This window comes from Macrobrachium nipponense, chromosome 15 (assembly GCF_015104395.2).
Source record: "Macrobrachium nipponense isolate FS-2020 chromosome 15, ASM1510439v2, whole genome shotgun sequence".
Classification (NCBI taxonomy): domain Eukaryota; kingdom Metazoa; phylum Arthropoda; class Malacostraca; order Decapoda; family Palaemonidae; genus Macrobrachium; species Macrobrachium nipponense.
In genome coordinates, this window is record NC_087208.1 from 67710687 (window position 1) to 67737656 (window position 26970).

At 39.3% G+C, this 26970-nt stretch overlaps 1 protein-coding gene and 1 non-coding gene across 2 annotated transcripts in view; one reads left to right on the forward strand and one right to left on the reverse strand.

The window, feature by feature from the left end:
- Positions 1–26970, reverse strand: part of LOC135195037 (BLOC-1-related complex subunit 5-like) — a 579421-nt gene that overhangs the window by 347560 nt on the left and 204891 nt on the right.
- On the forward strand, positions 1198–1318 carry LOC135195117 (U5 spliceosomal RNA). Its single transcript, XR_010310082.1, has one exon. It is a non-coding gene; the product is annotated as a U5 spliceosomal RNA (small nuclear RNA).

Consider the following 26970-nt stretch of genomic DNA (forward strand, 5'->3'; position numbering starts at 1 on the left):
ATATCGAGAAATTCATTTCTAATCACCAGAAATAAATTTCTCTGATTCCACTTTGGCGGTTTCAGGAAGTGAACTCAGGTTACCAGATTGGTAAATGAGTACAGAACCCACACTCGTCCAGTGAGGAAACACGTCTATGTATAAGCCATACTCGTCTGACACATGGGCACTTAGTAAACAGCCCACATGGCAAGCGACTCCTGAGTCTGAGAAATACAATAACAGTCAGACGTGTAGTGTATATGTTCAAAGTATGACCAGTAGTGATTGTTACCTTTTTGTAATAAATCGGAGAAATTTCAGTCATTCCAATTAATATGGCCATGAAGAGATGTAATTTAGTTAATAAAATATAAGTTCAAGTATAGACCATTTAATGAATTCTACAAACAAAATTATTAAATGCTACATAACTTATTCAGATTTTATTTTTTTTATGTATGCATGAATACATTAGTAAATGTATTTATTATATGCATGTGTTCCAGTGTTAGTGTTTGTGTACCTTTGTGAAGTTTTTTGTTTAATTTTTACTCATTCATCGTCAGACCGAATTAACTATTCAGTCCCAGTTCTAATCCTTCAGGACAGCTCTATGAGAGCTGAGTCAGCTTAGTTGCCAGGTTAAACTACTTTCTAATAATAATAATAATAATAATAATAATAAATACACAACTTTTAAGACAAAGCTCACCATGTTTTTCAGTGACTTAGTTATAAGCCTGTCCTTCATATTCCACTTAGGAAAATTGGAAAATCTGATAATTCTGGTTTTAAAAACATTGGAAACAATTAAGGTTGGTTGATTGATTTGAGTTAAATTGACTTCAGGCTGGTAATGGCAAGTGTTTTAAGTGTGAATGGGTATAGGAGACCTGATGTGGACCCTTAGACAATTGCTTTAGTGTTACCGACCCTTGGACTTTGCCTGGTGTTTTTGTTCAAGACGACTAAGAGAGGTTATCCATGGACGATACTCTTTGATATGTTATTTATAGTTATTTCACATGAAAATCGCTTTTCTCTTACAATGTCAAGCTTGTTTTATATGTTATAGGTTTTGCAAAATTTCTAGAATTACAAATGATAGTTAAAAGGATTGAACATTTTCTACAAATGTACTTTTTTTGTATAAAACTACGTCCACTAGCCGTCATCAGTCAGGGAAAGGAGAACGGCGAAAAATCTGTGGTCAGGTAGCTCTGGCTTCCCTTCAAAACGCATAAATCTTTCGCCTTTTACTAAAGATTTCCGTGGAGGGGAGCAACTCAATGAGTCTGTAAACCAGTTTTTACTGCGGTCTACCTTAAGTAGACCCTATAATATTTCATAAGGAGTGGATACAAATTTCTAATTGTTGTTAAGAAGTCTGAGTGCAAAATTAATGTGGATGCCTGATCAGACGCATCTCGCCAATCACAGCTGTTCACACAAATTAGAATTAAGTGTTTCTCAACCTTGGGTGCTAGCACCCCCACGGGGTGCTGCAGAAAGTCTCGTATGTGGCAGTAAAATATCAGTGTTTCTGTAGTGAAGGATTACGTTTGGACAAATGTATTTTTAATGCTTTTTTATTTTTTAAATTCAATAACATTTAACCTGATTTTTAGGTTAAAGTTTATAAAACAACTAGTTGTACATAAGCAACAACACAAATCGCATTGATGAGTATTTTTTATTGAGTTTGTCCATGATCTTTCCTTTATTTTCTTGTTGTTTTTTTCCAATGCTATTGCCATAATTACTGTTTTTGTTTTGGAGAATGAACCAAATATATGGTCAAGATGTACTGCGCTTTTCTCTATCCTTGTAGTAACTAGGTGTTAACCAATAGTAGGGGGTGCTGGACTGCTTTGGCCTGACCAAAATGGGTGCTGAGGTCCAAAAATGTTAAGAAACGCTGGACTAGATGCATATATATAGGTGACTTATTGTTGTTCATGTCAAAAAATAGCCATTTAACAATATAGTTAATACTGAAGGTGATACAGAGGTCATTGGAACATGATTAAAACTAAAATAATAAATCATTGTTTGAGTTTTTACTAAAGATATAAATATGGTAAGTGGCATTACATTTCACATACATATTTAAAGAAATATCACAATGACGGCACATGTAACAGACAATGTGATTAATATTAACATACTGAGATTCCTTTAGGCTTCAGTAACCAGCGACTAAAGTGTAGACGAAGTCCAGCACAAACGGTCTGTAACCGTGTGTTTCATAGACTTTCACTTCCTTTACAGAAAAATGCCCTGTGCCCAGACTTTGTCATCAAATTTACACAACTTGTCAAAGTGAAGAAATAGATTTAACAGTCAGAAATCATAGTATACCAATTGGCTAAATCACAAAATTTTTGGGAGTAGTACATATTTGATACTCGCTTACACTGGAAAACCCACAGACATGTGTGAATTCAGAGTTTAAAGAGGATCAAATTTAATAGCTGACTACCGGCACTGGCCGGGAAAACTGTGAATGAAAGGCTATGGTAGGGGTGGGTAGGGGGGAAAAGGGGGGAGAGAGAGAGGGAAAGGGAAGGGTAAGTGGTAGGGGGATGGAAAAAGAAAGGAAGAGGGATGGGGTGGTGGAATTTGGCAGAGGAAAGGGATGGGAGGGTGAGGGGAAGATAGAGGGGGAGGGTATGGGAAGGGGAAATTACATTTCTGTATTAGAAGAGAAAAATCATCTCCGCTGAACATGAGCCTGTCTCCCTTTCAACAACAGTCGAACCTGTTATCAATTATGTGAAATAAACTGCACAGCAAAGTGGAGGAGAATTGTGCAAGGATCTGTCCTCAACAAACTGCACAAATGTACTGATAACTCACTGCTGTACTATACTTTAGAAACTCCCCCTTCCTCTTCCCTCCCCTACCCATGCCCGCATTCAGTTTTCCTGGCAGTGCAGTAGGTCAACTAGTTATATATATATTATAATATATAATATATCATATATATATATATATATATATGTGATATATTATATATATATAGTATAAACCATCCTCGATCAAAGCCCTATCTGATAATTTTGTTTTGTTTTTAATTCCGTCAAGCCGTTTAGCCGTGATTGAATGACAGACAGACAAATGGACATAACGCCCATTATAATATTATTAGTTTCTTACCCTCTTTCTTCTCCCTGACACCCCCTTTACTCTCCCTCTCACTCTCTCTCTCTCTGTCACACTCTTCCCAACCCCAACCCCCTTTGGTGCCATTGATGTCTTACCCCCACAGTATTCGATAGTAAGTCATAATTAGTAGTATACCGAAAATTGCTACCTATGCCAAAAAATAGGTGTGATTCATTCTTGTAGAGAGTCTTCTCTATTTTTTCTGGTGACGGCTTTCTCATTGTTGCTTAGACTGGCGAGCAACGAACTAAACGTCATGGTAAAATTCGGTTGAGTCATTTGGTTTATTATTGCTTATACAATTCTCTCTCTCTCTCCTCTCTCTCTTCTCTCTCTCTCGTCTTCTCTCTCTCATCTCTCTCTCTCGTCTTCTCTCTCTCTCTCTCTCTCTCCAACGCGACGTTTCTTCCTAAGGGACTGAATTCCAGTTGTTGTTTTTGATTTAGCTGACCTTGTGTCAGCACGGGCTCTTGCTCACAGAGCAGCCCGTAAAAAAGAATTCCAGTGGCGAGTCCTTCTTATATCGTGTTGTTGTGGGCTCTTGAGTACGGTCTAGAGAACCTCTCCGGCAGGTCGAGTTTTCATTGGTTCCTGGGAAGGTGACTCATACGGCGAGCGTTTATGAGTTGCAAACCTTCTGAGGTGGGGGATATCACTGGGAGCCTCTTGATTGGCTTCTACCTAAGTGACATCACCCTTGGTATTAATCTCATAATGTGCTTTATGTCTGGTGTTGTTTGTTCCATGCACGCTGGTACTTTCGTTGAGGGGGAGGGGCATGGTCCTCCTCTCACCGTGACCGGTTTTTCCGCCGCAGGGCTTTTCGCCACCGGTCTTTTTGCCGCAGGTCTTTTCGCCGTTAGCATTTTTTGACGTGAGGATTTTCGGACGCAGAATTGAAAAAAAAACCATCAACTGCCTGAAAGAAAAAAAAAACGAAAAGAGTAGATAAACAAAATGATTGATTTTGAGAGAGCAAGATACGAAAGTTTCTCTGATGTTTTTCCTAGTGCAAACGTAACCAAAAATATATTTAGAACATAGCCAAAAATATATTTAGAAAAGTAGTTGATTTTGGCCATAACGTGCGTTACCAAACGGACAGTGAATTCAACACTGGTGAAATGCTTTGCAGCACTTGCTTTTCTGCCTCCTAGCGACGTCATTGACGGGTTTGAGGAACTAGTCGACAATGACGATTTGCCTCAAGACCTGATATCATATTTCGAAACCAATTACATTGGTGGTGTAAGAGGCAGAGGACCTTGTCGACGGAGAGTTGCCCCAACATTTCCAGTGAAACTGTGGAATGTTTATGAAAGGACATTGAACAATTTACCTAACACCAACAGCGTTGAATGGTTCCATAACGCATTGCAAAGTTCGGTAACAAATACACGCCCAAATATCGGGAAATTACTCACAATTTTAAAACAGGAAGAGTATCTGGCTAGGAAGAAACGAACTGACATCGAACGAGGCGAAGCACCGTACAAGAAGAAAACTTACAAAGATGTTTATTTACGAATTCTGAACATAAAACTTTATTATTTACGGTGTATCGCAATGAATATGCATTCATTTTGATATTGAAAAAGAAAAATAAAACTTTTTATTTCCTTTTAATATGAATGCTACTGTACAATGAAATATCAATGTTGATTGCACCTTATATTTTTAAATGAATAAACTTTGTACTTTTAATAAATAAATGAATAAATTTTGTACTTTATAATCTTTATTTACTTTCCTTTTCAGTAAGAATTAGTACTTAAAACTTATGAAATACAATATTTATTGCTATATGGATAAGAGAGAGAGAGAGAGAGGATTTAATATTATGGCCACTGGCAGTTTAAACACTGCTAGTTTAAAATATCAAAGTATTGAAGCTAGTTGTAATGTATTTTTTTAACGCTTGTTGTTTTGAAATGTTTATAGTATTGAAACTACTTGTAACGTAATTATTTAAATGAATAAGTGAAAGGAGATGATTATCAAGATAGAGAGTGTGGGTGTCTTGGGTCATTTGTTTTCTCTACTCTTTTCGTTTTTTTTTTCTTTAATGGGCTTTTCTTTTTTCAATTCTGCGGCCAAATATCCTCACGGCAAAAAGTTCTAACGGCCAAAAAAAACCTGCGGCAAAAGGACTGGGAGCGAAAATTCCTGCGGCAAAAAGACCTAGAACCTCCTCACACACGTCGGTATCAGGAACACTTCTTGAGTGGTATTAAGGGGAGGCTTTTGCTCAAGGATAAGCAGTGCTTCCAGGAGGCGCAGACATAGTGGGTCAGAGGCTCTCCCGATGATTTTGACATTCCTGATGACGTCGTCTCTCGTGGTGTCTTTATGGTGTACTGCAAGGGCGTGCTGCCTAATGGCGCCCTCCTGGGGGCGGTAGAAGATCCTTTTAGACAGGCGCATCTTCGTCATGCTGATGTAAATCCCAGGGCATCCTTGGGCAGGGCATATGCATTGGTAGACAACGTTGGACTGCTTTAGGGGGTCTCCTACGGGCGGGGAGGGGTTGTTCTTCATCAAGAGGTCCTTTGTACACTGATTCTTATAGTAAATAATGTGATTCTTATAGTAAAAATAGTGAGGGACACTCCCCTTCCTCCATATGGTGGACGTGTTCCTCTATTATTTTCTTCATAGCTGCTTCGTCCTCCTTGTATTGGTGGTACAGTGATGCTCAAATCTAATGTGACATGACTTCATAGGATTTCGTTCAAAATTCACTTACTGGCAACCTAGCATGCTCCATATTTATTTATTATTTCAATGAGGAAACGCGATTATCTCATAAAATAAGGCTGCAATAAGGTTCATAACAATGAAATCTATCATATATATCAAAATTGTAAGAAAATATTACATTTAGGCAAATTTAGGAAAAAACGGTGACGAAACATTTCCAAAAGTTTCGTTCACCAACGCCGATGCGTTCGACAAAAGATTTTTTTCAACAAACGAATTTTTAAATGTTGAAATAAAAGAAAAAAGGAAAAAGTGTTCATAATATTGTAATATATTCTGATCTGTAACCATAATAGTCCCATTCGATTATTTTACGCTTCGACATTGAAAAAACAACTAAGCAAAAAAAAAAAAAAAAAATCAAATAAATGAAAGTATTTATTTATAGTATACTCAAACGCATCCACGATATCAACGGGTAGGTGTGGCCTGTGCGCAACACAACCATTTCAGTGAGGGTGGCGGGGACATGAATCACCTAGGTCCTAGACCTAGACAACAGCGAGCAGAGACTTCAAGATCGGATAGGAATGCAATCATTGAATTATATGGAGCAAACATTTCTAAAAATGAAATTGCCCGTCGTCTTAGCATACACAGAGCGACAGTGTTTAGATGGCTGAAAAGGCAAAGTGAAGGGCAAGGACTGTCTAATCAACGAAGAGTTGGTCGTCCCCGTTGCACCACGGAGGAGAAAGACGAAAAAATATTTGGTTTTGTTCGGTCACACCCCATTACTACATCAACCGCAGTGCTACGAGCAACAGATTTACACATATCAAGGCATACGATATACTGTCGGTAGCGAGAAAGAGGGCTTGAGTGCAGAATCCCAGCGCGAAAACCATTTCTAACGCCAGCTCACAAAGAACACCGACTTGGCTTTGCTCTACAGCATCTTCCCAGTGATAAGCAGTTTAGGGAAAACATAATTTTTTGTGATGAAAAAACCTTCTGCAATGACCAACATGGGAGGCTTTATTGCTGGCGTTCACCAAATACAAGGTAATGCTGATGATTATGTGGGTATTTCCTTTTTTCTTTTATAGCTAACATAGGTATGAGATATAGGACTATCAACATAGACTAATAATTGTTAAATTTATCTTTAATCCTGCTATTGTTACTTTCAAGGATGAAAATAGTCTACCAGGGTTAGAGTCTTTTGTCAAAAATAATATTATAGTAATATTACCATTATGAATATAAAAACCGTCCATCATAGGCCTAATTTGATATTAATTTTTCTAAGCATGTAGGCCTATTTTTGGACGTATATATATATATATATATATATATATATATATATATATGTATGTATGTATCTGTGTGTGTGTGTAGAGAGAGTTAAAAAAAATTCCCCTTTTCAGGTATGCGGATAACCATATTCAACACCTCGTCGAAGCGGCAGAATTTCAGCAGGACTTTGGTTGGATGGCGTCTTGCGGACCAGGAGCACTGGTGCCTATTCATGAAAGACTGGATAGCTATCAGTATGTAGAAATGCTGGAGGAAGTGCTGATACCTACTGTGAGAACTCACTTATGCCCATCTGCATTGCCATGGGCAACTCGCCTGTTCATAACAGTAATTAGTTAAGGATTGGTTGAAAAGTCATCCAGAAATCGTTCGTATTGAATGGCCGCCAAATCTCCCGACTTGAATCCAAAGGAGAATTTATGGGGTATCATGACTAAGGGAAGGGAAGGTGGTATTCCAAATACAAAACACGCTTTAATTTCCCACTGTTTGTCAGTGTGGGAATCCTTCAGAGGAACTGACGTATGTAAAAATTGAGTAGATTCAATGCCCAACGGGATTAATAGAGTAATCGATCATTTAGGCTCTCATACAAAATAATTTCTTATTTCTTTAGGTATTATAGTTTCCTTGTTATGGTGTAAAAATATATGTATTTCAGTTAAATATGATGTGTTACTGTAAAAGCTCTCAAGAGTTTATTTTGTTTATTTATTTATCCAAATAGGTCTATTGAATGTATTTTTTTTCTTTTTTGTTACTTGTGTTAGGACAATGAAATGTTCTTAAGAACATTTACTTTATATTTGTTACAGGAATGTTTGTGTTTTCATAAAAAATAGAATTAATTGTGTTTATATTTCTTTGACTTTACCACTTCAAAAATTATTTTTTACTACCATATAACAGATTTTCGCCCATGCAAGTTATAACCTTTTTAACGCCAAGACATTTTGTTTTCCTAGGCCTAGATGTTTATTTTCTTTACATGCTAAAAATACATTACACTAACGTTCACATTCCAATAATTTCTGGCCGGAGAGCATATGAAATAATCCGCATATTCTCGCACTTTAAGTTATCCAATGAATCAATTACACACCAAAATTAAGCGGCACGACATTTATCAAAATAAGTCTTCGTTAGTCACATTTTTTTGCATAGGCCTAGACGACGTTAATAGTAATGAACTATTTAATTGGATATCTATCTTCTCGAGATAATTTAAAGAATCCTCACATTTTTTTTCTTCTTACAAAGAATGGATAATCTCTAAAAATAAACCCTTAGTAAATTAAATTACATCTCAGTAGTCTTAGATATTTTTGTTAGACCTATAAATCATTACCGCAGCATACACACCGTTTGAAAATAGCGTAAAACTTCGAAATCCAAATGAAACTGTTTGTAACGTATAATTCTAATTTTAAAAGTTTGTTATAGCTGTTGTGGTATTAGACCTACGGTCATATGCTGTAGAGGTAGTTGCAATGAACACTTCGAGTAGCAAGTTGTGCATGCTGGCATTGGAAACCCCACCAATCTTGTGTCGCCGTGCCAGGAGCTAACAAGTGAAAAAGTATACGTATTCAATCCATATGATGTAAACTACGAATGATACCAGTGCAGTGCATGAAAGAGAGCATATCTATATATTCTTCAGGAAAATAGTATTTGTTGTGAATTCGCAAACTTATCGACGTGTACGACATTGGAAATAAAACAAAAAGGGCTACTTGGCAACTGTCACATTGAGTCTGAGAATCTGGACGATACAAAAAGAATCATGTCGCACGAGATTTGAGCACCACTGTACATGAAGGCTTTGTAGAAAAGTTTTATATCCTCCGGGGGTGGAATGTTCCTTCTCTCTTCCTCCGTCATGTACCACTTGTCAAGGGCGGCTCATGTTTCTTAGTTTACGAGTTTATTCGAGTACCCATTATTAACCCTCTTACGCCGAAGCCCTAAAAACCAAACCGTCTCCCGTATGCCGAGGCGGGTTTGGAGTGAGCGCGGAAGCAGAAAAAATCATTTTTTCAAAAAATCACAGCCCGCTTAGTTTTCAAAATTAAGAGTTCATTTTTGGCTCCTTTTTTTTCATTGCCTGAAGTTTAGTATGCAACCATCAGAAATGGAAGAAAATATCATTATCATATATAAATAATGCGATATATGGTAGCGACAAAAAAAAAATTCACACATAATTGTATTTAAATCGAACTGTGCGAAAACCGGCTAAAGCTAACGAGTTACTTTTTTTATCGTTGTGTTATACACTAAATTGCGATCATTTTGATATATAACATTGTAAAACGATCAAAGCAACACAGAATATATACACAAATGATGCATGAATTCGTAATGCGCAGACGTAAAAAAATGTTTTTTTAAAAAATTCACCATAAATCTAAATATTGTTCTAGAGACTTCCAATTTGTTTCAAAATGAAGACAAATGATTGAATATTACGATACTGTAAGATTTTTAGCTTAGAATTGCAGTTTTCGACCGATTTCGGACGAGTTAAAGTTGACCAATGTTGAAATTTGTATAAATATATTATTTTATATGCAAATATTGCAAAAATGAGAAAAGCTACAACCTTCAAATATTTTTGTTTGTATTCTTCATGAATTTGCGCACATTTTCATATATGAAACTATAAAACGCCTAATATGAAAAGGAGCAAATATTAGGAGAATGCGACGTTCGCATTTCGGAGATTTGCGGCCGCGAATCGGCGCGCGGAGGGAAAGAAAGTTTTTTTTGTTTTTAAATTCACCCTAAATCTAAATATTGTGCTAGACACTTCGAATTTGTTTCAAAATAAAGAAAAATGACTGTATATTACTAGATTGTGAGAGTTTTAGCTTACAATTGCGTTTTTCGACTATTTCGGTAGAGTCAAAGTTGACCGAACGTATTTTTTTTCTATTTATCGTGATTTATATGCAAATATTTCGAAAAAGAGAAAAACGACAACCTTCAATCATTTTTGGTTGTATTCTACATGAAATTGCACACATTTTCATATATAAATCTTTATGTAACGGCTACTTTTAAATGGTGCAAACATTTCGACAATCGAAAGAAAAAATTTCTGATTTTTTTCGGAAGAGTTACCACGCGGTTTAAGGAAAATGTGTTTTTTTTTCATAAATTCTCCATAAATCGAAATATTGTGTTAGAGACTTCCAATTCGTTGCAAAATGAAGATAAATGATTGAGTATTACTAGAATATAAGAGTTTTAGCTTACAATTGCGTTTTTCGACCATTTCGGTAGAGTCAAAGTTGACCGAAGGTTGAAATTTTGGCATTTATCGTTATTTATATGAAAATATTTCAAAACTGATAAAAGCTGCAACCATTAGTTGTTTTTAGTTGTATTGTGCATGAAATTGCGCACATTTCCATATGTAAAACTTTATGTAACGGCAAACTTAAAATGGTGCAAACATTAGGACAATCACATGAAAAAAATTTATTCGAAGAGTTACCGTGCGGACGTAAGGAAAAAGTTTTTTCATAAATTCACCATAAATCGAAATATTGTGCTAGAGACGTCCAATTTATTGAAATATAAAGGCAAATGATTGAATATTACTAGAATATAAGAGTTTTAGCTTACAATTTCGTTTTTCGACCATTTCGGTAGAGTCAAAGTTGACCGAAGGTTGAAATTTTGGCACTTATCGTTATTTATATGAAAATATATAAATCTACAATCATGAGTATTTTTTTGTTGTATTCTACATGAAATTGTGCACATTTTCATATACAATACTGCACGTAACGGATAATTTAAAATGGTGCAAAAATTATGTCAAAGTGACGAAATAAGTTTTTTATTTTGAGATGTGTCCCACTGATACTTTTTTAGTGCGATAAGAAAAGAAACTCGCCGCTTGCGGGCCTGTTTATAACGGATTGTAAACCTAAAACAACGCCTTGATCCGTGAACTCCCAGCATCCCCCAAGGCGCGTGATTCAAAAGTTTTCGGCTGGTAGGCCTATAAGTATTTTTCCGCAAATATTAAAAAAAAATTTTGAGTCGACGTCTAATACGTCCAATCAGCGTACGGGAGACATTTTGACTCGACGTTTAATATGTCCAATCGGCATAAGAGGGTTAATCAGCATGTGGGATGCTCAGTGGAGTTCGAGGTGCGTGTCCTGCCACGTTGAACAGTGTGAGAGGGCCCTCCTGACGAAGGCCCTGACAGTGGTGGTCTTGAACTGCGCAGGACACTTAGACAAAGTCCAAGGTTTGTAGCTTTGGTGTAGACTGTTGTCATTAGCATCTGATTCATCTTCGTGACAAGGACATCGAGGAAGGGGAGCCGATCGTTGCTGCTATACTCGACGGTGAAGTTGAGTGCGCTGTGACGCAGGAACTGCTGTCGAAGGGCTTCTACCTCATCCTTGGAGTCAGCTTGTACGAAGATGTCATCGATATAGCATCCGTATGTGCGGTGATATCTATGTTGCGAGAAGACCCTTTCTTCCACTTCTCCCATGTAGAAGTTAGCAAAGAGGACTCCTAAGGGGGACCCCATCGCTCCACCGTTCTTTGAATTGACAGTGAGGATTTAAACCAAAGACGAAGAAAACTATTGAGTTTAATAAGTGAAATTATAAATGTTGAACTGCCGTTTCTCGTCTTGAGAGGAAATCACCCAAAGAGCTGTCTTCGGATGTATGCACCACTTCCTCTCCACAGTAACTCATCTACCATATGTAAAGGACCTAAAATAATAAAAAGAATATACGCTCTTGAAAAGAATAAATTTAACGTAAGAAATATATCGACGAATTTAACGAGAAGGGAAAGAAATTCAGCAAGCTAGCTTCGTGAAAACGTAAATTTCGTAAATGAACACTCGTTACTAAATAAGAAAAAATATATTTGAATTACGTTCGTAGTTAATCTTAGTCAAAATGAAACTCTACTGGTTTATAAACCAAAGGCACAAGTATAATGGTAATTATAATGATAAATCCTTTACTTTCAATTTTTCGACGTGTTGGCGACCATAATTTAAACTATAATAAGCGTTAAATTATATCTAAGAAACAGATCAATCCTTTTGAGCCAGCATAAGGTCTCTCAACTGACTTACGTTTTCTTTAGATCCTGGTCTTTCGTAGTAATATGATAAGTCCAGTTACTCGTTGTTGCCTCTCTCCGAACATGAAATCCTATCGCTTGGCCTAGTGAAGTATCGCTCCATGACACTTGAAAACTCCAGGGTAAAACAATGTCAGAAAATCTCAAAGGTCTGGTGCCACTCCGCTCCGGACTGCTTTCTGTGCTGGTCTCCGGACTGGAATCCTGACTCCTCCGCTGGAAAAACTGTCCTACTGGCCTCTGCCTCTGGCCTGGATTCTGCACCGCTGAATATAAATACTCAAAGGCAGAGTGAGTGGATATTTAACTGTCAAACAGTCGTTTCAAGAACTATTCATGGGTCAATAGTAAACAAAGTCGCAAATTATCCTATAAACCAATAAAAACAAATTACCATTAAACAAATGCCCATAGTTCCAACCACCATCAAAGTAAACAAAAGACATAATAGAAATATACGAAAAGCATAAAGATATTTCTTTACAACGCAGGAACTGCTGTCGAAGGGCTTCTACCTCATCCTTGGAGTCATCTTGTACGAAGATGTCATCGATATAGCATCCGTATGTGCGGTGATATCTATGTTGCGAGAAGACCCTTTCTTCCACTTCTCCCATGTAGAAGTTAGGCAAAGAGGACTCCTAAGGGGGAACCCCCATCGCTACCCCGCCCTTCTTTTAGTTTGGTACAATCTGTCCTTGGTGGGTGGTGTGTGAAAGGGGCTCTCTTCGTACAGATATCCAGAAGGGTTCTTAACGAGTCTTCTGGGATGTTCGGGGGTCTCATATCGGGATTCCTATTTGCCCACTCCATGAGGATCCCTATTGTCTCGTCGACTGGAATGTTGGTGAAAAGGGACTCAACGTCTAAGGACGCCATGGTTCCCGCACTGGAGGAGTCACGCATCTTCTCCAAAAATTCCACCGATGAGATGAGGCAGTACCTGAAGGGGATATATGGAGTTAAGAATTTTATTAAGGCATTTGGCCAGGGTGTAAGTCGGGGCGGGCATTTGGCTGATGATCGGGCGTAGGGGGTTGCCTTCCTTGTGGGTCTTCACATTCCTGTATAGGTAGCCGAGCCTGTAGCCACCTTGGCATTCGTAGTGGCATTCACAGCCATGATGACCCGGTTGGCGTCACGTTTGATGTCTTCAGTCGGGTTCTTCGTAAGTCTGTGGAACTTAGAGACATCAGACAAGATGGCGTCGAGTTTCTTGAAGTATTCCTAGGTGCTGATGAGCACAAACACGGCTGTCTTGTCTGCACGCCTTACGAGTACGTCTTCTCTCTTCTTCAGATCTGCGGCTGCCTCTTTCATGTCTTTGATGTAAATACTGCTCGAGTATGACCCCCTGTACGTAAGGGCCTCTGCTAGCAGAAAAGGTTGAAGGGCATCCATCGTTGTCAGGATCTTCTTGGCTTCCAACTGCTGAATCGAATTGTGGAGCATCTCAATCTCCAGGTGTGTTTCTTGTGTTTCTTCAGCTTCGACATGAAGTGGCAGCCAAACGCCCACCCCAACTTACGCCCTGGCCAAACGCCTTAATAATATTCTTAACTCCATATATCTCGTCCAGGTACTGCCTCACCTCATCGGTGGAATTTTTGGAGAAGATGTGCGACTCCTCCGGTGCGGGAACCATGGTATCCTTAGACATTGAGTCCATTTTCACCAACATCCCAGTCGATGAGACAATAGGGATCATCATGGAGCAGGTATATATGATTCCCGATATGAAACCCCCAAACATTTCAGAAGACTTGTTAAGATCCCTTCTGGATATCTGTACAAAGAGAGCCCCTTTCACTACCCACCGAGGATAGATGTACTGCCAAAAGGATGGCGTAGCAATGGGGTCCCCCTTAGGAGTCCTCTTTGCTAACTTCTACATGGGAGAAGTGGAAGAAAGGGTCTTCTCGCAACATAGATGTCCCTGCACATACGGACGCTATATTGATGACATCTTCGTACAAGCTGACTCCGAGGATGAGGTAGTAGCCGTTCAATAGCAGTTCCTGCGTCACAGCGCACTCAACTTCACCATCGAGTATAGCAGCAACGATCAGCTCCCCTTCCTCGACGTCCTTGTCACGAAGACGAAGAAGCTAACAATAACTGTCTACACCAAAGTACAAACCTTGGATTTTGTCTAAATGGAGATAGCGAGTGTCCTGCACAGTTCAAGACCACACCTCGAACTCGACCGAGCATCCCAGACACTGATCAATAATGTCTACTCGAATAAACTCGTAAACCAAGAAACACAAGCTGCCCTTGACAAGTGGTACATGACGAAGAAAGAGAGAAGGAACATTCCACCCCCAGAGGATATAAAACTTTTCTACAAATCTTCATGCACCACCAATACAATGAGGACGAAGCAGCCATGAAAATAATAGAGGAACATGTCCGCCCTATGGAGGAAGGAAAGAGAGTGTCCCTCATTATTTACTATAAGAATCGCTGTATGAAGGACCTCCTGATGAACCACAACCCCTCCCCGTTGTTTATTGATACATATGCCCTGCCCAAGGATGCCCTAGGATTTACATTGGCATGACAACGATGCGCCTGTCTAAAAGGATCTGCCACACCCAGGAGGGCGCCATTAGGCAGTACACCCTTGTAGTACACCAGAAAGACATCACAAAAGCCTCCCCTTAATACCACTCAAGAAGTGTTACTGATACTGACGTGTGTGAGGAGGACCATGCCCTTCCCCCAAATAAAAGTACAGTGGTACCTTGAGATACGAAAGGCTCAACTTACAAAAAACTCAAGATAGGAAAGCAAATACGAAACATTTTACAGCTCTGCATATGAAAATTGTTCAAGATACGAAAAGTTGTTGCTGTAAAGTCCGAGATTCGCCCGGACCACTGATAACAATTTTGAAACTCGAGCGCCACCAACTGAGTAGACTTGCCACCACCCTCCCGCTTTCCCATTGGTTTCTGATGCTACAGCCATGAGATCCTTCTCTCCTATTGGTCAGCATCCCTCCCATGATGCATCTACGTAGCAGCGTGCTTCTTCGGCTACTGCACGACATCATCGGTATCTTAAGCACGTGATATTCGTTCGTTCTAACGATTTCTTTATTAACATACATTCGTTAGTGATTTCATTGTAGTATACTTTATCGTGTTGTGTGAGAACTTTACTACACACGTATATGTACTACATAACAAAATTACGTACAGTATATACATAGTCGTGGGTCCCAAGTTGAAATTCACGGAAAGAAGAGGATGCTCTCTTTGGAGACGAAGATGGAGATTATCAAGAAGTATGAAGCTGGTATGCGATTGAGTGTGATCGCCAAGGAATACGGCCGAAATCCATCGACAATAGGCACCATCCTTAAGCAGAAGAATGTCATCAAAGCAGCTACACCTTCCAAGGGCGTCACTATTTTGTCCAGCAAGAGGACCAACGTGCACAATGAAATGGAAAGGCCTCTTCTTGTCTGGATAAAAGACAAAGAAATCGCTGGCGATACGATAACGGAGACGGCAATCTGCCACAAGGCCAGCGCTATTTTCGGCGATTTGATTGCCCAGACCGAAGACGAAGGAGGAGAAGGGACATCAACACCAACCCCAGACTTCAAGGCTTCGCATGGGTGGTTTGAGAAATGCTGTTAATGGACTGGCATCCATTCGGTGGTGCGGCATGGGGAGGCGGCCAGCTCGGACACGAAAGCAGCGGAAGCCTTTAAAAAGATGTTCAACGAGATGACAATCAAGGAAGGCTACAGTTCTCAGCAAGTTTCAACTAACATGAGACTGGGTTTTTCTGGAAAAAAATACCTCATCGGATGTACATCACGCAAGAAGAGAAGAAGCTACCCAGGCATAAGCCTATGAAAGACAGGCTTACGCTCGCACTTTGTTCCAACGCCAGTGGGGATTGCAAGGTGAAGCCCCTATTTGTCTATCATTCCGAGACTCCTCGAGCCTTCAAGGCCCACAAAATGCTTAAGGGGAAGCTTCCAGTGATGTGGAGGGCTAATGCGAAAGCTTGGGTAACAAGGCATTTGTTCACCGAGTGGGTAAATCTGTGTTTCGGCCCAACAGTGAAGAAATTCTTGGAAGAGAAGCGCCCCCTCTGAAATGCCTGCTGGTGTTGGACAATACCCCTGCTCACCCTCCTGGCCTCGAGGAAGATATCCTAATGGAGTATTCCTTCATCAAGGTTCTTTATCTTCCACCTAACACCACCCCTCTCCTCCAGCCCATGGACCAGTAAGTGATATCAAACTTCAAGAAGCTGTATTCAAAACATCTTTTCAAGAGAGTTTTCTACATCACTGATGCCACAAACCTCACTTTACGTGAATTTTGGAAGGAGCATTTCGATATTTTAATATGCATCCGACTCATCGACCAAGCTTGGCAGGAGGTTTCGAGGGGAACCTTGAATTCCTCGTGGAGGAAACTCTGGCCTGATGCCGTATCCGCCCGAGACTTCAAGGGATTCGACGTGGGCGAAGCTGGTGCTGCAGATTCAGAAACAGTTGACGATCCTGAAACTGTTTCGCAACCAGATCTTGACGAGATCGTTGCACTCGGCAAGTCCATGGGGCTGGTCGTCAACGAGAACGACATCAATGACCTTCTCGAGGAGCACCAAGAGGAGCTTACGACGGATGACCTGAAGGAGTTGGAGGCCATGCAACATAACGTCGTTCAAGAGAAGTTCTCTAGCTGCGGCGAGGAGGAGGACGACAACTCTATGACAACGACAGAAATTAAGGATGCTCTAGCTGCTTTTCATAAGGTGCAATCATTCGTAGAAAAGAGACACCCCAAAAAGGCTTACACAGGTCATATGCATACACAGTTCGATGACGTTTGTTTGAGTCATTTCAAGAACGTTGTCAAAAGTAGGCAAAAGTAATCTTCCTTGGATAGTTATTTTTTAAAGAGGCCTTTAGTAGGAGTAGTAAGCAAAAAGGAAGAACCAAGTGATACTAAAAAACAGAAAGTTGAAAGTGGTAAAGAAGTTGAAATTTTGTAAAAAAAAAAAATAAATAATAATAATAATAAATAAATAAAAAATAAAGGTGGGGGTGGGGGGGGGGAAGTTTCGTAAAGTTAATTGTACGTACATATCTGCCGTTTGTCCTCCTCTGTCGCCACTTTCAGAGATGGCCTCACTCGAAAAGTAAGCTTCCACATTTTACTACATACATACGTATGTACGTACAGTATTTCTTGTATACCATGTACACTAATACGCTTTATTTACAGGTGTATTAGCAGTACATATTAACCCTTTACTGCCGACTGGACGTATTTTACGTCGACATTTTTTGTCTCTCGAGTGCCGACTGGACGTATTTTACGTCGACATACAAAATTTTTTTAAAAAATTCGCGGAAAAATACTTTTAGGCCTACCAGCCAAAAACTCTTCAATCACGCGCCTTGGGGGATGCTTGGAGTTCACGGATCAAGGTGTTGTTTTGTTTACAATCGTTACGCAGGCGCGAAGCGCGAATTTCTTTCTTGCCGCACTAAAAAGTATCTGTGACACACCTCGGAAATTATTTTGTCACTTTGACATAATTTTTGTACCATTTTTAATTAGCCATTACATGGAGTATTATATATGAAAATGTGTGCATTTTTATGTAGAATACAACAAAAAATACTCATGATTGTAGCTTTCATCAGTTTTGAGATATTTTCATATAAATAACGATAAGTGCCAAAATTTCAACCTTCGGTCAACTTTGACTCTACCGAAATGGTCGAAAAACGTAATTGTAAGCTAAAACTCTTATATTTTAGTAATATTCAATCATTTACCTTAATTTTGCAACTAATTGAAAGTCTCTAGCACAATATTTCGATTTATGGTGAATTTATGAAAAAACTTTTTCCTTACGTCCGCACGGTAACTCTTCCGAAAAAAATCATACATGCGATTGTGGTAATGTTTGCACCATTTTAAATTAGCCGTTACATAAAGTTTTATATATGAAAATGTGCGCAATTTCATGCACAATACAACTAAAAACAACCCATGGTTGTAGCTTTTATCAAATTTGAAATATTTTCATATAAAAAATGATAAGTGACAAATTTTCAACCTTCGGTCAACTTGGACTCTACCGAAATGGTCGAAAAACGCAATTGTAAAGCTAAAACGCTTATATTCTAGTAATATTCAAGCATTTACCTTCATTTTGCAACAAATTGGAAGTCTCTAGCACAATATTTCGATTTATGGTGAATTTATGATAAAAATAACATTTTCTTTACGTCCGCACGGTAACTCTTCTGAAAAAATCATACGTGCGATTGTGGTAATGTTTGCACCATTTTAAATTAGCCGTTACTTAAAGTTTTATATATGAAAATGTGCGCAATTTCATGTAGAATACAACAATAAATAATTAAAGGTTGTAGCTTTTCTCATTTTTGAAATATTTGCATATAAATCTCGATAAATAGAAAAAAACCACGTTCGGTCAACTTTGACTCCACCGAAATGGTCAAAAAACGCATTGTAACTAAAACTCTTACAGTCTAGTAATATTCAGTCATTTATCTTCATCTTGAAACAAATTGGAAGTCTCTAGCACAATATTTAGATTTATGGTGAATTTAAAAAAAAAAAAACTTTCCTTCCCTCCGTGCGCGGATTCTCCGCCACAAATCTCCGAAATGCGTTCGTCCCGTTCTCGGAATATTTGCTCCGTTTCATATTAGGCATTTCATAGAGTTTTATATATGAAAATGTGCGCAATTTCATGTAGAATAAAACGGAAAATATTTGAAGGTTGTAGCTTTTTTTATTTCCGAAATAATTGCATATAAAAAAATATATATAAAAAATTCGACATTCGGTCAACTTTAACTTGTCAGATATGGTCGAAAACTGCATTTGTAAGCTAATACTCTTACAATATAGTAATATTCAATCATTTGTCTTCATTTTGAAAGAAATTGGCAGTCTCTAGGACAATATTTAGATTTATGGTGAATTTTTTAATAAAATATTTGTTTACGTCCACGCGTTACGAATTCATGCATTATTTTGTGATAATATTTTCTCTGTGTTGCTTTTATCGTTTTACAATGTGTTATATACCAAAATGATTGCAATTTAGTGTACATTACAACGAAAAAAAAGTAACTTGTTACCTTTAACCGTTTTACGCACAGCGCGATTTGAATACAATTATATATGAAATTTCGTTTTTGCGCTATCATATATCGCATTATTTATATATGATAATGATAATTTTTTTCATTTCTGATGGTTGCATACTAAACTTCAGCCAATGAAAAAAAAAGGAGCCAAAAATGAACTCTTAATCTTGAAAAGTAAGCGCGCTGTGATTTTTTGAAAAAAATATTTTTTCCGCTTCCGCGCTCGCTCTGAAACACCTCCGGCACACGGGAGACTTTTTTTTTTTTTTTTTTTTTTTTTTACTGCTTCGGCGTTTAAGGGTTAAGTTAGGTATTGAATGGTACAAATTGTTCTAGTATTTCATTGTTTATAGGTCAATTTAGCTCTATTATGACATGTACTGGGGTGGTTTTTGGAGGGCATGGAATGGACTAGCCATTTTACATGTAAAATACGGTCCAAGATACGAAAAGCTCATGATACGAACGCCGCCTCGGAATGGATTAATTTCGTATCTGGAGGTACAACTTTATTGTGCTAGAGACTTCCTGTTTGTTGCAAAATGAAGGTAATTGATTGAATATTACTAGGTTGTAAGAGTTTTAGCTTACAATTGCGTTTTTAGACTATTTCGGTCGAGTGGAAATTGACTGAATGCCGAATTATTTTTATTTATCGTGATTTATATGCAAATATTTCAAAAATAATCAAAGCTATGACCATGAGGTATTTTTATTTTGTATCCTACATGAATTGCGCACATTTTCATTTACAGAACTATATAACGGCTAATATGAAATGGTGCAAATATTACGACAATGTGACTCAAGCATTTCGGAGATTTGATTCTGAGATACCGCACGTGGAGGAGAGGAAAAAGTTTTTTCAAAATTTCACCATAAATCAAAATATTGTGCTAGAGACTCTCATTTTGTTTCAAAATGAAGATAAATGATTGAATATTACTAGAATGTAACAGTTTTAGCTTACAATTGCGTGTTTTGACCATTTCGGTCAAGTCAAAGTTGACTGAATGTCGAATTTTTTCTAATTGTGATTTATATGCAAATATTTCAAAAATGATAAAAGCTACGTCAATGAGTTATTTTTTGTTGTATCCTACATAAAATTGCGCACATTTTCATATATATGAACTCTGTATAAACGGCTAATATGAAACGGTGCAAATATTACCAAAATATTACCAAAATGTGCGGATGGAAGGAAAAAGCTTTTTCAAATATTCACCGTAATCGAAATATTGTGCTAGAGACTTCCAATTTGTTTCAAAAATGGAAGATAAAATGATTGTATATTACTAGAATGTACAGTTTTAGCTTACAATTGCGTTTTTTTACCATTTTGGTCGAATCAAAGTTGACCGAATGTCGAATTTGTCCTAATTATCGTGATTTATATGCAAATATTTCAAAACTGTTGAAGCTATGACCATGAGTTATTTGTTGTATCCTACATGTAATTGCGCACATTTTCATATAAACTCTATATATTGGCTAATATGAAACGGCGCAAATATTACGACAATGTTACTCGAGCATTTCGGAGATTTGCCGCCGAGATACTGTGCGCGGATGGAAGGAATTTTTTTTTTTTTTTTTTTTTAATTAACCATACATCAAAATATTGTGCTAGAGACTTCCAATTTGTTTCAAAATGAAGATAAATGATTGAATATTACTTGAATGGTAGATTTTTTGTTTACCCAATATATATATATATATATATATATATATATATATATATATATATATATATATATATATATATATATATATATATATATATTACATTTTTTTATTCTGGTATGAATACATAACTAAAAGGAATGCAGGTGAAAAACTTTTTGCATAAAATGTCATAGTATAAAATAAAAAACAATAAATAGATATATAAAAATTTGTAATAAATATAAAACTAAATATAAAATCAATGCAGAATACTCACTCATTATCCTGACTCTTCTTTCTATTCATGTTGTCTCCCTCCTCCATTGAAGAGCCTTGCATTTTTTCCTCTCGACATGACGAGGTACAGGTGAAGGAGGGATACGTGCGCCCTTACTGCTGATGGGCAGCAGTAAGGGTGTCTCTCCTTCTGCCATTCATATGGCACACCCAGCACCATTTCTGCCTGCACCCTTGTAGGAGCTCCAGTGTGTGATCCCCTGTCTGCAGCCGACACACAGGGTCCACTATCCGACGAGAAGTCGTTATCTGAGTGTGGGCGGGATCATCAAGGGTGGCGGCATCAGGGGCGGCAGCAGCAGGGGCAGCGGCAGCAACTACAGGAGCAGGACGACCGAAGTTGGCCCTCCTAACATCTGCCCTTTTCTCTAGGGGCAGATCTGGAGCTTAGGCCAGGGGGCCGGTGATGGAAGGCCACTCATCGGGATTAAAGTTTATGAGGGCATTCCTGGCCACCTTGAGAAACTGGATGTGGGACAACCTCCGGGGGTTGGAATTGTACCCACAGTAGAGGATGTAGGCATTCTGGAGAGCCAACTGAAGTATATATTTGAGGAGCTTCTGTGTCCACCTCCTGGTTCTCCTGGCGAAGGGATAATACTGGATGAGTTGATCAAAGAGATCAACTCCTCCTATGTGCCTGTTGTAGTGCTCAATGACAATAAGCCACTGGACACGAAACTCCTCGTACGTAACTCGGCCCTACCGATGTGTCTTCTTCCGCTGGACGACCTCTTCTTGGATAGGCTCATGACTCGTCGTAATCATGGGAACGAGTCGGACCCCATTTCAACAGATGACGAAGACAGCTCCCTTCCACCGCCACTGTCTCTCCTCTTTCCAGATGTTGAAGCTGGCTAGCAAACCTCTTGAGGACATTCGGGGCCCCATGCACCAACTGAAGGGTACCACTGACGTGCACACCTGCTTCATACAGTTCCTGGGCCAGGGATACCGAGTTATAATAATTATCAATACACAGGTGGTATCCCTGGTTACGGAAACGATCCAGAAGACCGAACACAGTGTCACGCAGCGTGGAGAAGACGCCGGAATACACTGATTAGTCCACGATGTATCCAGTGTTGGACTCCGTAATAAAAAAAAGTTTCACTCCATATTTCTTTGGCTTCTTGGGGTTGTACACTTTTATGCTAAGACGTCTTTTGTAAGGCATCATCCCCTCATCCAAAGAAAGGTTCTTGCCAGGAACCACTAGAAACTTTGACCGTTCACTGATTTAATCCAACACTGGGCGGACTAAGATGAGGTGATTGGGGTTATTCCGGGGTATGGCCCTTCAGTTGAAGGCATTGAAATACATATGTCCAATGCCAGGAAACTATCACGGGCCATAATGCTGGGCACATTGGGCGTACTTAAACAAAAAATTCCACCTGCAATATATCCCAAAAAATGCGCCTTGTCCATGAGGTTGCAGCCCTGCCAGCAATACGACAACGTCGTCTGTAGTTCATCACGGCAGTACCGAGTGTAGTCTGCCATCTCTGCTACCAGGTATTCCAGCAATTCCCACGTAAGGAACAGCTGAATGAACCCCAGAGCAGTGAGAGGAACAGGTATGGTGAGCCCAGGTGCTGCCGTGAATGGGTGCATGTTAGGTGGGGTGGGGTCCTCCGACCACCCCTCAGTACTCTCGGACGAACGGCCTTCACCTTGGCTGGCACGACGTTCTGACCTTCTACGTGCCCATGCACGCACACTCGCACGTGCTAGGGCACAGTTTCGCACTCGAAATCCCCACTCTCCCATCTCCATCACTTAGGCCCTCGCTTTCTGTGTCGTCATCAACAACAAAACTAAATGACGACAACTCCTCCTCCTTTCCTCCTCCTCCTCCTCCTCAGACTCCCCCTCATACACACTAAAACTACTAAACTCCAACTCACTTTCAGGCTGTGACCCTCGTACGAACATTGGGGGCAAATATTCATCATCACTAACATCGGGAGTGATGTCCTCGTCACTAGATGACCAACCGCCATCAAAATGAGGACTTGCGACCTGCTCCCGATCAAGCTCCAACAAGTAATCGTCTATGTCCTTTGGGTTGAGGCCTCCCAAATGCCTACAAATGCCCCTCAGGACACCCCGATGCTTCCTAGGGGTTGTAGAAGGCACACGAAGCACACAATGTCGTGCTTGAACACTTTCGGCCACACGAGGCCGCACCAAACGACTTTGAGGAGCTAGGTCATCTTGGGTGCTTGGTCCCTCACCAGCATCCAAGTCCAAAATACCTCTCACACGATCCCTCCCGAGAGGTAAAACATGCTTTTCGTGCTCCATTCAACATTCAGACATCTCTATGTACGTCTTGTACCACCACAAATACTCAAACTCTCGCAAAAGTTCGGCAAAACACGATTGCGGCAAAAGATCGCACTCGGACTAGGCATCGCTGATGCTTGCTGGTGCCAGAAGAAAGCATTTCGCGCATGCGCACCTGGGTAACGCTTGTAAACAAAACAACAGCTTGATCCGTGAGCTCCCAGCATCCCTCAAGGCGCGTGATTCAAAAGTTTTTGCCTAGTAGTCCTATAACTACTTTTCCGTAAATTAAAAAAAAACTATTTTGCGTTGACGTACCACACGTCGATTGAGCACCCGACAGACAATTTTCATTGACGTTTAATATGTCCAATAGGCGTTTAAGGGTTAACAGCTCTCCTAGCGCTGGCCTGAGGGATTAATTTTTTTCTTTGTGGCTGGGAACCATTTGGTAACTTAGCAATGGGACCTACAGCTTATTGTGGGATCCGAACCACATCATATCAAGATATGAATTTTTAATCACCAGAAAGAATTTCCTCTGATTTCTCACTGACGGCTGCATAAAGTGAACTCAGGCTACCAGATTGATAGTCGAGTATGCAACCCACTTGTCCAGTGAGGAACCCAATAAGTATAACTTAGTTTTACCCCAGACCACTGAGCTGATTAACAGCTCTCCTAAGGCTTGGCACAAGGATTAGATTTTTTATGTGGCTAGGAACCAATTGGTGTTGTAAGGCCCATCCACACTCTCGATGAACTCTGTTCGATGTGACGTCAGAAGCGGAGAAACAGGGGATAAGGTTCTGACTTTTCCCACTTAATGTCTCATCGGACAAAGTTCGTCTGGCAAAGCTCGACTGTGTAGATGGGGCTTTAGTAATGTGATTCGAACCACATTATATCGAGAAATGAATTTCTAATCATCAGAAATAAATTTCTCTGATTCCACTTTGGCGGTTTCAGGAAGTGAACTCAGGTTACCAGATTGGTAAATGAGTACAGAACCCTCACTCGTCCAGTGAGGAACACGTCTATGTATAAGCCATACTCGTCTGACACATGGGCACTTAGTAAACAGCCCACATGGCACGACTCCTGAGTGCTGAGAATACAATAACAGTCAGACGTGTAGTGTATATGTTCAAAGTATGACCAGTAGTGATTGTTACCTTTTTGTAATAAATCAGAGAAATTTCAGTCATTCCAATTAATATGGTCATGAAGAGATGTAATTTAGTTGATAAAATATAAGTTCAAGTATAGACCATTTACTGAATTTTACAAACAAAATTATTAAATGCTACATAACTTATTCAGATTTATTTTTTTTTTATATAGCATGAATACATTAGTAAATGTATTTATTGTATGCATGTGTTCCATTGTTAGTGTTTTTGTACCTTTGTGAAGTTTTTTTGTAGAAAATAATAGACTAATAAGAGAGGATGGGCAAGTGAACATTGGCATGGTAATGAGGTTTTCTAGGCAAGAGGTACTAAATGCACTGAAGAAGATGAAGAATGGGAAGGCAACCGGACCAGACATGATCCCGGTGGAGGCATGGAAAGCATTAGGAGATGAAGGAGTGGATATACTGTACGATCTTATGATAAAGATCCTTGAACAGGAAAAGATACCAAATGAGTGGCGTGGGAGTATATTGATCCCAATTTTTAAAGGGAAAGGCGATGTCCAAGAGTGTGGTAATTATAGGGGCATTAAATTGATGTCCCACACTTTGAAGATACTGGAAAGGATGAATAGATGCTAGACTGAGAGAAGAAGTACAAATAGGTAAAGAGCAGATGGGATTTATGAAGGGAAGGGGAACAACAGATGGTATATTTTGTCTGAGGCAAATAATGGAGAAATTCGGGGAAAGACAAAGGGACCTACATATGGTATTCATTGACCTTGAAAAGGCTTATGACAGAGTCCCGAGACAAGAGTATGGAGGAGCCTGAGGGAGAAGATGGTGCCAGAGAAGTATGTGCGATTGATACAAGAGATGTACCGGAATGTATTTACCAGAGTGAGGAGCAGTGTTGGGGAGACAGAAGGTTTTGAGGTGAGAGTAGGATTACACCAGGGTCGGCTCTGAGCCCATTTATCTTTAACATAGTGATGGATGTTATAATAGAGGAAGTAAGGGAGACAGTACCATGGAACATATTGTATGCGGATGTGAAATTGGAAAGATGGAGACAAGTACTGGAGGACAGAGGAATGAGAATAAGTAGATCCAAGACAGAATATATGTGTACCACCACTGAGGGGGATGATAGAGAAAGTATTCAGCTTGGTGGAGAGCAAATAAGGAGAGTTGATAAGTTTAAGTATTTGGGATCTTCTGTTAACGCTGGAGGAAGTATGGAAGAAGAAGTAAAACATCGGGTACAGGCAGGCTGGAACAACTGGAGAGCGGCCTCGGGAGTTCTTTGTGACAAAAGAGTGCCGCTTAGGTTAAAAGGAAAATTTCACAAGACGGTGGTAAGAACAGCAATGCTGTATGGTACGGAAACAGCAAGCATGAGAAAAGCAGAGCAGAAGAAGATGGATGTGGCAGAAATGAGAATGCTTAGGTGGATGTCTGGGGTAACAAGAGTGGATAGGATCAGAAATGACTACATAAGGGGTCAACTAAGGTGGTGGAAGTATCAAAGAAAGTGCAGGAGGGGAGGCTGAGATGTATGGACACCTGTTGAGGAGAGATGAGGACCACGCTGGGAGACATACTATGGGAGTGGAGGTGCAAGGAAGAAGAAAGAGAGGGAGACCAAGAAAGAGATGGAAGGACTGTGTGAGAGGAGATTTACATGAGAAGGGAATTGATGAGGCAGAAGTGCAAGATAGAAATAGATGGAAACGGCTCATCCGAAACGGCGACCCCATATAAAAATGGGAAAAAAGCTGGGAAGAAGAAGAAGAAGTGAAGTTTTTTGTTTAATTTTTTACTCATTCATCGTCAGACCGAATTAACTATTCAGTCCCAGTTCTAATCCTTCAGGACAGCTATGAAAGCTGAGTCAGCTTAGTCGTCAGGTTAAACTACTTTAATAATAATAATAATAATAATAATAATAATAATAATAATAATAATAAATCCACAACTTTTAAGACAAAGCTCATCATGTTTTTCAGTGACTTAGTTATAAGCCTGTCCTTCATATTCCACTTAAGAAAATTGGAAAATCTGATAATTCTGGTTTTAAAAACATTGGAAACAAATAAGGTTG